Source organism: Lissotriton helveticus, chromosome 6 (assembly GCF_964261635.1).
Source record: "Lissotriton helveticus chromosome 6, aLisHel1.1, whole genome shotgun sequence".
NCBI lineage: Eukaryota > Metazoa > Chordata > Amphibia > Caudata > Salamandridae > Lissotriton > Lissotriton helveticus.
The window spans coordinates 1,612,768,203-1,612,781,034 of NC_136067.1; the positions used below are offsets into that span (position 1 = coordinate 1,612,768,203).

The window sequence follows — 12,832 nt, forward strand, 5'->3', positions numbered from 1 at the left end:
AAGACGAGAATCAGTCTCTACTTTTATGGTGCACTGACATCAGGCCCATCAAATTTGCGCCACTATGAAACAAACCCATGGGAAAAAAGCCTTCCTGCTCGCTTGACGGTGCAAGCAGTAAAGGGACAGTTAGCAGGCCAACATACCAAGAAGTCCCGTATCCAAAGCAGATGAGAGGAAAGGGGCAGATGCTTACAGTGAAAGTAATTGGTACTTGATCAAGCTATTGGTGAAACACGTACAGTAGTAACCTTTCCATGGCCCCTGCCAGCTGCTTGTCCTTTGCCAAGTTTTTAGTGTATAATTATTCCACCGAGGAAACAAACCTCACGCAGGATGGGCTGGTGGAACAAGTCATAAAATAAACAGTTTCCTTGCCAAGTATTTCATCTACTGTTCAAGTGTGCGCGCCCATTTGAAAGACGATAGCCACATTGTCGTCAGATGCCGAGTCGAGCCTTCCAGGGGAGCGAGATTGTAAAAGGAGGCAGGGATTGCTGCTCGATTAATCACTCGTTGCGAGGAAGGAGCTGCGCAGACATTTGTTTGAAATCTTTCTTCTTTTTCCTGTGAGGAAAAAATGTAACATTGTAAATGTTTATTGAAATAAACCTTGAAATCCTTTGATTACGATGGCTCAGTCAAATTTGCTCAGATCAGTGAAAAGGAAATCCCCCGATTGAAAGACGGTGCAGTGTGAGAGGTTTATGAATTACTTCTGTCAAAGATCAAGTCGTGAGGCCCGAGCAAGTGCATCGGATAATATTTTTTTTATGTTTTCAGGGGCTTTTAAACAAGTTCCGGGGAATCCTAAAATATTTACATTAGTACCAGGATATGCATCCTGGATCCGACTGGAAAAGAACGCTTTTCCTGCTCAGAAGACACTTTGTGCCAAATTATGAAGTATTTTTAAAGTAAATATCAAGTGTTCACAATGACTTAGCGAATGCATTCATGCACTTACTCACTCCTGTTGCACTTGTGTGTAGTGACATCAGCAAGAGACTGCTGGAGGTATACTGATGTAAAGATTTTTCAAAATCACACATAAGGGATACTAAGCATCATCGATTTTCAATTGCGTAGATTACACTGTTGCACCTTTTATCGCATTTACACTGCTAGACAAGTGAAACATGGGTATTTACATTGATGAAACCCATCATTTTGCACTGTAAATAAAGCCAAATGTTAGTTCACTGTTGCACCGGCACTGGTGTAGTCTAAGTGATCATGAACTGCTGACGTCATCAACACAGGTGAAACCTTGGCCATGGCTTCAGGTGGACGTTCCAATTTGTCACACACAACGAATCCTTTGGAGTTTCTACCGCTCCTTGTGAAACAGCATTTCCCTAAAAAAAGAGGCCAACCACACTTACAAGCAGTCGTAGGGGCAAAGGCATGGCTCAGGTAAACCCGTAGCCTTTCCACTCAATGCAGTAGAACAGACACCAAAAGACACAGGGCCTCATTTATGAGGCTGTGCGTCACTTTTACGCCGCCGGTGCGTCACTTTTTGTGACGCACCAGTGGCGTAAAAAATGCGCCTTGTTGCACCATATTTACAAAGTGACGCATCTACGTAGATGCATCACTTTGTAAACCTCTGCGCCACATTATACCTGCACCAGGTATAATGTATGCAAGGGGGGCGTATTGACGCAAGAAAGGGTCATGTAAGTGACGCAGTGTAATCTATGAGATTTCACTGTGCCACTTCTAGGACTTAAATCCGTCAAAATCTTACGCCTGCCTCACAGCAGGCATAAGACTGACGCAGGCCCTTTCACATGGGGCTTGCCCCATGTGAAAGGACACATTGCTGGAGTTGCGTCACTTTTGTGACACACTCCAGCAATGCGTCACTTTTGCACCTACAGATATGTCAGAAATATTGACGTATCTGTAACTCCTTGCGACATGATGCTTCATACTGTAAATATGATGCATCATTGGTGTCGCAAGGAGGGCGCAATGAAAAGTGACGCATTGCTGTTTTCACGCAGCGATGCGTCACTTTTCATAAATGAGGCCCACACAACTTTTGGATATATGCGCAGCTGCTGCTTATTGTGATAGGATGAACTTGCCTGTCATGCTTTGAGCCCTCAATCTCCAGTAACAGCCAAGATCTGCCTACTGAATCCACACAGAGCAGTTTGCATTATGCAGATGAAGACATTCACAACCTTGCTAAGAGGGATGCAGGTAATCATAAAAGGTAGTAACTGTATAATTTTGATCACTGGTTTGAGTTGTTTTGCTTCAAATCTGTGGTCATACCACTAATTTCCGCACTGCTACCGCAGTGTTTTATTTGTGACCGTATTTCTATTATCCCTGGTAGACTCTATATTTAACATAGTTGTTCATCTTGATGCTTTTAATGTCTAAAATCGAATAAAGTATATTCTGATTCTGATTCTGACATAGTTGCGATGGCATTCCTTGGTTATCTTTGTAACAGTGATCACTGCATATCTGACTATTTTAGCAGAGTACTCTGAATAAGGATCTCATTGATAATCTGTCTCCAGCATTGTACTTTGGAAATGAAGAATATTAAATGTCAGAAACTTCACATCTTAGCAAACAAGCATCCTGGGACCGGTTTCGAGGCATCACCTCTCATCAGCCATGCTATCTTTAATCCAGTGGTGCAGTGAGCATGTGACCCACATCTGGACATACCCTTACCACTTCCCACAGTGCAAAAATATAGAGATGGGCATTACTCTGCATACTCTTTGCATCCTGAATCTGTCTTTTCATTTGTATAATATTAATAATAATCCATATTTGAAAAGCTGTAACATATCAGCCCCTTAAGGTTTCAAAGCACTGGGGGCCGTCGAGGAGATTCAGTGAGCTATTGGTCCAGAGTCACATGGTACTGAGCTGAACTGCCACTGGTCATAAAACCATGAACCCGCGCTCTGGAGTCAGAGGCTCTGGGCCACTGCGCTACACCTCACCCTCACTGTATGGAGTCAAAAAACCTATGTAAAATTCTGTCTTTTGGATTTGAAAAAATAATGGTGATGATTATCACAATTATCTAACTTCTATAGTGTTTAATTTCGAAAGAGCACTTCCAAGAGCTTTAGGCAGACTGGAAATTAAGACCAATCATAAAAGGCATGTTTTAAGTGTTCGCTGCACAGTAATAATTGCTAGGGTAGCCGCAGTAGCGTGAAGCCCATTGATGAAAATATCAATGACAGTCTTGTTGTTGACTACAAAAATATAGCAAAACCATTTGTTTTAACATGTTTGTCAAAGGAAAGATTGTATTTTAGTCTTCAAACATTTACCTAAACTCACCGGCTATAACATAATGTTGAGGATGGCACCTCAAGATCGGCCGGCCACCCCAAAAGAGTCATAATACTTTCTTATTTAATGTATCTGTGAATTCAGGAGGTTTTCAATTTCTTGTGCTGAAAAGAAATAAAACAAATGGTTAGTTGTATGCTTTCTTTTTCTAACTTTTCATTAATGTTATACCGCACTTGCAACAGGTGTGCCCCGACGTATGTCCTGTCCTCACTATGTTATAGGACTCCAGCTGCACCTCAATTAGGAGGCACCATAGGCCAAAAAACGGTCTGGGGCTGCCTGTGCTTCCTTCTGAAGGGGACATGGCCTGTTTGTTCGGGCTGACTGTTTCTATTGCAGTAGGCCCAAATCTAATTTACATATAGTGGGTCTCCATATAAAATCTCATAGTATTAAAGTAAACTGTATTGGAATGTGGCTTGAGTATTTATCGGTAGCTTAAATTACTCCCAAATTCCACCCATCACTTTTTTTGTTTTTTAAAGTGAGGCTATGTAAGTGTGATGGATCTCAAATGAATTCATGCTAAGCCTGGGCAGAGTTCGCGGAGTTCCGCCTACTCCGCTAAGTGCAAAAAAACCTCAGCTGCGCTACACAGAGCTCTGCAAACGGCAGAGTGTGTTACATAAATGTAGTTTGCAGTGATTTTCAGTGCCAGGTGCTTGTTTGCACTGTGCAATCATTGTGAACAGCACCATGCACAGTGCATGCAGGTGCTGGTTCCTTTCTGCTGCTCGAGTAGATTTTTAGTTGAGCTGCAGCTTTTTCAATTCAAACCGACGGTTTCTCAACAGGAGCGGTCGCAAGCATACGTGACCACTCGCAATGAGAAATCTGACCGCCCGCTCAGAAATCTTGTCGGGAGGTTAATTTTCCATGCTCGCGCTCGCCAACTTGATGTTGACGATCAAAAATGAGGAAAAATCTCACTGGAAGGTGGATTTTTCTTTATTATACTCGCCAACTTGACGTTGACGAACGCGAGCAAGTTTTTCGGAACTCCGTGGGGACGTAAAACTCTGCAAACTCCGCGAGCGGAGCAGAGTTCTCTGCCCAGACTTAATTCATGCATTTCTTCTTACAAATCTTTGTTTTAGTAAATGAGATACTATGAGTGTGATGGGAGTACTGAAGGGGGGTATTATGTTCACTGCGCCTTAAGCCCCACATAGTCAGCCTACCAATGCAAAAACACAGCCTGGGGTTGCTTCCCACCTAGAGTAATATAGTTGGGAAGTTTGGGATGGACTTTTCCTATTAGAGCAGACCCAAGTCTGATTTCTAGATAGTTAATCTCTGTCTGGAGTGATGCTGTAGACAAAAAGAATTGGAATGTGACCTGAGTGACAACAAGTGCCTGAGGTTTATTGAAGCATCCTCCCTTCTTTTATTTCCTTCTTTTCATTTAGTGCCTCTTGAACAATATGGAAATAAATAGCTTCAGTAGCACACAGTGCATTTATAACACTACCAATCTTATCAGCTATAAGTGAAAAGATAATACAACACTTGGTTGTTAACCTAGAGTTTCTGAAATGTTAAGTTGTTCTTGATGGAATATAGTTTGTTCTCTGTGGGTAACACACTGATATCAGCAGTGAGTGCTCAACTAAATGTGTCACCTTTCTGCAACTAAAGAATATGGCTTGTTAGGTAGCATGAAATTCTTGATTTCTGTTGTTCATGGAATGTGTTCCCATAAATCAGCAGTTATCAAATGTGTTATGCTTAGTCCCCTTAGAATAAATTATTTAGTCAGTGCCAATGTTTCATCAAACGTCTTCCCTTTGTGTGGAAATGAAGGGTCTCTGTGCACTGCATCCTAGGATATGTACATGAAAGTCAAGTGAAAGCCCACTTCACAATCAGGCGCAGCATGCAAGCAACCAATGGCAGTGGGCCTTGCCTCTCCGAAGATGTTTAAAAATGAATGCAAAATGTGCATTTTGACTCACACCTTTCTGCATGTAATAGTCACATTCGAGACAGTTATTCTAAAACAATTGTATTACGCATTGAAATGGTCATAACAGTCCCTTATGATAATATACACAATTTACTTTAAGGTAGCACCTGCACCCTATTTACACAGAAATTGTAGGATTCGGATGTTTAACCAATATAAAAAGGTACTTTGAAATCAGCAGTGTCAATCATTTACAAAAATTGCAAACGTAAAGTGCATTTACACTTGTAATCTCCACACAAGCATACTTTGTGAACAATTGCAACATGTTATTGTCATACTACTTCTCTGTCAACCACAGTTGCTTATGGCTTTTTTATTTTTTCAAACATTTGATGGCGTATTTCAGCAGCGTACCTCTATCCACCGCAGTGAGTACCTCTCTCCGCATCTACTTTTATTTTTACACCATAGTCTGACTGGTGTGTAATTATCACTCTAAAGTTTCAAAACCCTCCCGTTTACTCTTACTTTATGGCACAGCATGAGTATTGCAGGAGATGGGGTCTCACTCGCTCAGCAATGAGCTAGGCTAATTAAAACTGTGGACCAGACATGCAAAGATTTTTGCTGGTAATCAACCACTCCGATGTGCTAAATCAGAGGTTTTACAACCGGTAAAAACTTTTTTCTAATGTATTAAACCCATTTAGCAATTTGTAGTAGTCTTCCAGAATCGCCATATGGGTTTAGAAATGGTTATCAATTGCTATTTGGAAGGGGTGTTTTTGTGTCATCCCTTCCAGACTGTGAACCTGTAACCTATACATTGATGGTTTGCAACTGTAATTCTTTTGAAAAAATGTACCAGTTATTGATTCCCAACTTGGGCTGGTAAGTGATTTGCAAAATGGAAAGGGTCCTCTTTGAGCGCCTTATGAAAATCATAATTTCAGCTTCAGGAGGAGTAGGATGTGTCCAAGGGACAAGTGCCTGCTCTCAATGAAATTTGATAAAACTGAAAACCTTTTTTCTTTCGAAAGCAGCCTGGGTAGCTTTAAAACATGTTTTCCATTTTTGGAAACTTAGACGTGTGGTGGTCTGCTGTCCCCTGGAGGCCACCTTCCCTGCCAACTACGGGGGGTTTACCATTTCCAACCAGTCTAATGAATATTAATTAGGTAATACTTCTGAAACCCCATTTAAATTCATTATTTTAAGACCTGACCTGATAGTACATGTTAGATTTGGGGGTCTCTAGTTGGCACAGGTAGGTACATGTGACAAATAGGGACCCTTGGCTCTAGTCAGGATAAGGGGATTACACTCCTAAATAACTTCTGCTCACCCCCTCGGTAGCTTGGCACAAGCAGACACGCTTATCTCAGAATCAGTGTTTAAAGCATTTGTGACCACATACAGTAACCCAGTGACAACAGTACAAATGGACACCACACAAGGTTTATGTAAAAATAAGTATACTTTATATAGATTTACCACAAGACCATAAACAACAAAAATACACAATACTGTTACTTTAAGATGGTAGTTGTAGCTTAGTTCAGTTCAGTTCTTAAGATGTGACACTTTGCGTCAATGTACCTTACGATGCGTTGCGCTTCCACAACAAGTAATGTTGCAGCGATGGAACTGCTGCAAAGTTCCGGTGGAAAGAAATAAAGACGTGAAGATCTTCCAGATACAGCACGCTATTCCGGGGATGTGAGAAGTTCTCGGTACGATCATGATGCATGGACTGCAGCAGCGACACCCTTGTTCAGCGATGCGACGGCAACAGCTCCAGCTGTGACACTCTTCTCCCACGTTTGGATGAAGCTTCCGCACGATGCAACAACTACAGCGGTGACATCCTTGCTCAGATTCCAGGAGGTGGAGCCAGCATTGTGGAAGGCAGGCACAGCCCTATTTAAGGGTCAGGTGCAACTCCTCCCTCCCATCTAGATGCAGATCTCTCTATTCACCACTGGGCTGACTCATCCTATCTCTTGGAATCCCCCAGCCCTGTCACTCACAAACTCCAGACAAGGAATACACACCCTAGCAGAGGCAGGCTTGAAAGGTTAGGAAAGAAAATACTTACTTTCTAAAAGTGGTATTTTAAAACACAGAATGTTAAAACCAACTTCACTAAAAGATGCACTTTATCATTCTGAGTTCAGGCATACCAAACTCGAATTTTTACCATGTTCTCTGAATCAGTTAGGATTATAAGAATGTAATAATCTAACTGTCCATTCTGGCCTATGGAGAACAGGTAGCCTTTCAATAGTGAAAAACAAAAATGGCTGTAATTCACTATTAGGACATGCCACACACACCATGGCATGTCCTACCTTATACTTACAATGCACCCTGCCCTTGGGCCTTCTATAGGGTTGACTGATATGAAGAAAAGGGAAGGTTTAGGGACTGGCAAGTGCACCCACTTGCCCAGCAGCATGACAGTACCAGACTGCACACAGGCTCTGAAATGGCAGACCTTAGACACATTTTACAAGGCTGCTTTTGTGGGTGGCACAACCAGTGCTGCAAGCCAACTAGCAGCATTTGGATTTACAAGCCCTGGGCACTCCTGGTGCACTGTACCAGGGTCTAACAAGTATACCAAATAGTCAATCATGGAATCATCAATTAATACATTCATTTACAGTAGGGAGCACTTGCACTGTGGCACTGGACAGCAGAGGCACCGTGCCCAAAGCATCTAACACCAGCAAAACACATGAGGCAACAGCAGCAAATAGAGGGGAGACCCACGCCGATGGTGCCAGGTCTAACAGTACATAAAACAGTCCACAAAATAAATTACTGTGGGCAAAATGCTGGTGCGCAATTTGCGATCACTAACTGAGACCAGTACTGAATAGGATTTTTTATTTGGTTAGATTAATAAAAATGATTACAAAAACCATACACAATATGTCCTTTAAAAGACCTTATTTAGTATTACTTAAAACATTGACATATAATTTAATTTAATTAGTTTAAAATCAATGCAATTATAAAATAGAAAGGATAAAACCAGTAAGACTGTGGGTGTATGTTCCAACTTAAAACAGTAGGTTACATTTGCATCAATATTGCCTTAGCCAAAAGCTTGGCTTTCACTTAAAAGCATTTGGAGTTGCTGTGCAAATTTTGGTAGCCTTGCCAGTTCCATTGAGGTGTCCAGATTAAAAAAAGGTTCTAATGCTTCTGTACGAGTGCGAGTGGCACACTTTGAAAAAAGTGATTTTAGTAAAATGCAGCTTGCAGACATCGGATTTGGGCAAATGCAGATAAAGTGGGCCAAAGATTCCTCATGTTGCTGGCACAGTCTGCAGGAGGCAAACATTGCAAGGGATTTTCAGTGGACATTTATATCTTTTATCGGCATGGCCATAAGTCTTAAGAAGTCTAACTAAGAGGATCTGTTTTAAAATTGTTTTTTTCAGTGCACAATTTAGATAAGGCTGACTTGATTTTTCCCTGTGGGAGCTCATTATAACCCAAATGTTGCTTTCGGACGTTTTGATTGTGCCAAGATCTTCTTGCCTGGATGAGGCCAGTACAATAGCAAATTTAGCGGTGAATATTTTAGAAACTCAAATAGCTTGAGAATGATTGTGTTGGTCACTCTTGGGGAACAATCAATATCTATATAATGTCTATAATTATGTGCTTCAACTGTACCGACCTGAAATTCTGGTACAGGATTTTAACATTTAGGTAGTCACTTAGTCCTCTGTGGATGGTCAATGTGATCTTTGGAATGGATTAGGAATTGCCTCCACTCACCAATAGCAGACCACCCACCCTTGAAAGACAAAACAGCTGGTAATTGCTGAAGAATGTGCTCCCATCATCATGGCAAGAGGACTTTAATTTTTGCTTCAAAACTGATTGCCAACTGATCAATATATTTTCTGGTCCACTCAGTATTCATCTTTTGTTGTTCACAAAACAAACTCAAAGAGGACTTCTGGAGGGATGCAGAAGAACTCTGAGGAGGATGGAGGGGAAGTGCCTGACGGGGACAATGAAGTTATATCTATAAGAATGAAGGATAAAGTACTGAGGGAAGTGAGAGAAGAGAGAGTATCCAATAAAAGACTACTAAGGAAGGATGGGAGAAGAGAGTATTTGATGTATCTGTAAGTGATAATTCTCCAATTTGGTCTGGTGTATAAAATATCTCTGGGAGAAGGAGGGTATCTGAATATATGTACGTACTTATCCCTTCTACCCCTCCTGGGGTATAGGCCATCAACCAGGACTCTCCAGCAATCTCGGTCCTGGAGTTTTCTTTCAATCTGACTCTAGGTGTAACCCATCTCTTTGAAGTCAGCTTCTTGGCCTTCCTCTTTTCCTCTTCCCCTGAGGGCTCCAGGTTAGGGCTTGCCTGGTGGTGTTTGATGCAGGATTGCAGATAGTGTGACCCCTCCAAACCTACCGTTGTTTCATGATTTCTTCATGAGCAGGGTGTTGGATAGTCTGCAGCCATAGGTCGTTGTTGCTGATGCTGTTTGACCAGTGGATTTGGAGTATTTTCCTCACACATGTGTTGATGAAGGTCTGCAATTTGTTGGTGGTGGTCACTTTTGGAGTGGAGTAGTGTGGCTCACTGGTTAGAGGCGGCAGGCCTGAGAGCAGAAGTCAGCCTGGGACCAGGGTTCAATTCCCGACGCGGCAGGGTCATGGACCTTGGTCATCGGACTCGATAATTCTCGCTTCGGTGCTTACTCTAATCAGGGGTTCCACTCGGCAACTCTGGGCATTAGCTTGCCTAATCTCCACAACGGCCCCACCAATTCCGGGGATGCCTGGCTCCACCTTGGGGACTCCCAGCAAGGGACCATCCCACAGGGAAAGCCAGGACGGGTTCCCCAGAGTTATTCAGCGCCGGGACGCCCCGTTGCTGGGGCAGCTGTGCGCTTTACAAGTATACTACATTTACTACATTTACATTTACATTTTGTCCTCCAAGTTTCTGCTCCATAAAGAAGGACAGATTTTAAATTGGTGTTAAAAAGCCTGATCTTGGTTTGTAGCATTAGGTCTATTGAGCTCCAGATCTTCTGAATAAAAGCAGCTCTGGCTTTTCTGATTCTTTTCTTGACGTCAGTGTCTGTGCCACCCTGCTTAGCTATGACACTATTATGGTAGATGAAGGCCTCAACCTCTTCTAGTGCATCACCTACAAGAATGATTACAGTCATGCTGGCCGTGTTAGCAGTCAGGATCTTTTTTATTCCCCTGTTGATGTTGAGGCCAAGTTGTGCTGACATTGCTGCTACATTTTTGGTCTTCTCCTGCAACTGCAGATGGTTATGAGAGAGCAGGGCCAGGTCGTCTACAAAGTCCAGGATGGTGAGTTGCATCCAGGGTTTCCACTAGATCCCCTTTCTTCTCCTGGCTGTGGGTGTAAGAAAGAAAGAAAAGGAAGAAAAAAGTCAAGTAAAAATTAAAGAAAAGAAAGAAAAAAGTCAAGAACAAGCAACGCTGACGAACTCCAGCCCTCACTTTGAAGGCTTCCTTGATTTGTCCTCTATGGACTTTCTTGCAGGTCTTTCCCTTATAAGAGTTTCTGATGATTCTTATGAGTTAATCTGGTGCAACATAGGAGCAGAGGAGTTTCCAAAGGGTATCTCCGTCCATGCTTTCAAATGCCTTCACTTAGTCGATGAAGTTGATATGGAGAGGGAGAGTTTTATTCCATTGACTGATCAATGATGATGCACAGTGTTGCAATCTGATCTGTGCAAGACTGACTCTGTTGCACACTTAGTCTGGTCACCTTTTTAGGGACTCTTGATGATATATCCTTCCTTCCAGTCTGATGGCATATTTTCCTCTTTCCAGATCCTTCCAAACGTGGGGTAGAGCATGTCTATGGATGTTTCAATGACTGTCTTCAGTGCCTCTGCAAAAATGTTGTCAGGTCTTGCTGCCTTCCCATTTTCTTCCCATTTCTTTGTTGGATGGTCTGCCGCAGTTGATTACTAAGCCCTCCTGTCAGCTCACTGTATGTCTGATGGAGACTGTGGCACAGGCTGGTTCAAAGTGCTCTCCCATATTCGTTGTTGCCATTCGTTAGCCATGATTGCCTTCCCAGCTTTGTCTTTAACAGTTCTTTCTGGCTTGCTGTTTTCCCCTGAGATTGTCCTTGTTATGCCGTAGAGTTCTTTCAATGCTCCAGAGCTTGCTGCTTCCTGGGCTTCTGTGACAAGACCATATATGAACCTTCGCTTGTCTGCCAGTAAACTTCTCTTTGCTTCTTTGTTGGTTTTAATATATTCACTTTGAGCTCTTGCTTTTTCTGCTCTTGTTCGGCTGGTGTTGACTGCAGCTTTCTTTTCCTCTATCACTTGGATTTTGCAGGGAGTTTTGGAGCAGAACCATCCTTTATGTTGGTGTTACTTGGGACCCAGTGCCTCCTGGCAGGTTGGTGTCACTGTGTTTTTTGATCTTCTGCATCTGACTTACTAATGGATCTCTGCCATCCTCTAGTTCTTGCAGGACTTGAAACTTGTTACTGAGGGTGACTGAGTATTCACTTTGTTTCTGTGCTTCCTTGAGGGGGGGTTTTATCGGTGGTGGTGGTTTGTTGGTTCCATCCATACTTCCTTCAGCTTTAGTTTAATCTGGCCAGGGTAAGGTGATGGTCTGACGCAACATCCCCAGCTCTCATCACTCTCACATCCTGAGGGGACCTCTGGAACTCCTTGGCAATGCTGGCATGGCCGATCTGATTCTCTGTTGAATGGTCTGGTGACACCCACATTGCCTTGTGTATTCTTTTGTATGGGAATACACTACTGCCTATCACCAGACTCTTCAGGGCACAGAATTCTGCAAGCCTTTTATTATTCTCATTCATGTCACTAAAGCCATGGTTGTCTTTGATTTCTTTGTACCCAGGGCCTCATTTACAAGGCCTGTAGAGGCACTTTTGCTCTGCCGGAACATCACTATTTTGATGCTCCTGTGGCGCAACGTGGTGCAGCATATTTACAAGGCCACGCAAAGCCACTTTTTTAATGCATGGCTTTTCATGGCCTTGTAAATATGTGCCCTTTTCACACAGAACACAGCATGAAAGGGCCGTTCCATGGGTGTTGCAGAGGGTGTTCCCAAGCAAAACCCATGGAATCTGAAGCATTCCCGGTTCTTCCAGGTTTTTGAGGGTGATGCAGTATCCCTTAAACATCCACTCAGGTGTGGGGTCCCTCAGGGCTCCTCCCTGAGCCCCACCCTGTTTAATGCCTACATGAAGCCTCTAGACAGGATAGTCCAACCCTTCGGTGTGCGTATTGTCACCTACGCGGACGATACCCAACTGGTGGTCTCCTTAGACCACGTGGAGGGATCGTCCCACACCTTAGGCCCCTGTCTGGAGGCGGTCGCCAGATGGATGCAATCTTCCTGTTTAAAACTTAATGGGGAGAAGACGGATGTCATCCTGCTGGGTAACTCCTCCCCCCTCGCTTTTGCATCCATCTGGCCACCATGTCTGGGTGCGCCCCCCACTCCTAAGCCCCAGATAAAAAGTTTGGGGATTTGGTTCGACTCAGCCTTGAA

At 43.0% G+C, this 12,832-nt stretch overlaps 1 pseudogene; it reads right to left on the reverse strand.

Annotated features, from left to right (window-relative positions):
• Window positions 1-9,207: 9,207 nt before the first annotated feature.
• LOC144762810 (uncharacterized) lies at window positions 9,208-12,131 on the reverse strand (annotated as a pseudogene).
• Between the last annotated feature and the right edge of the window lie 701 nt (window positions 12,132-12,832).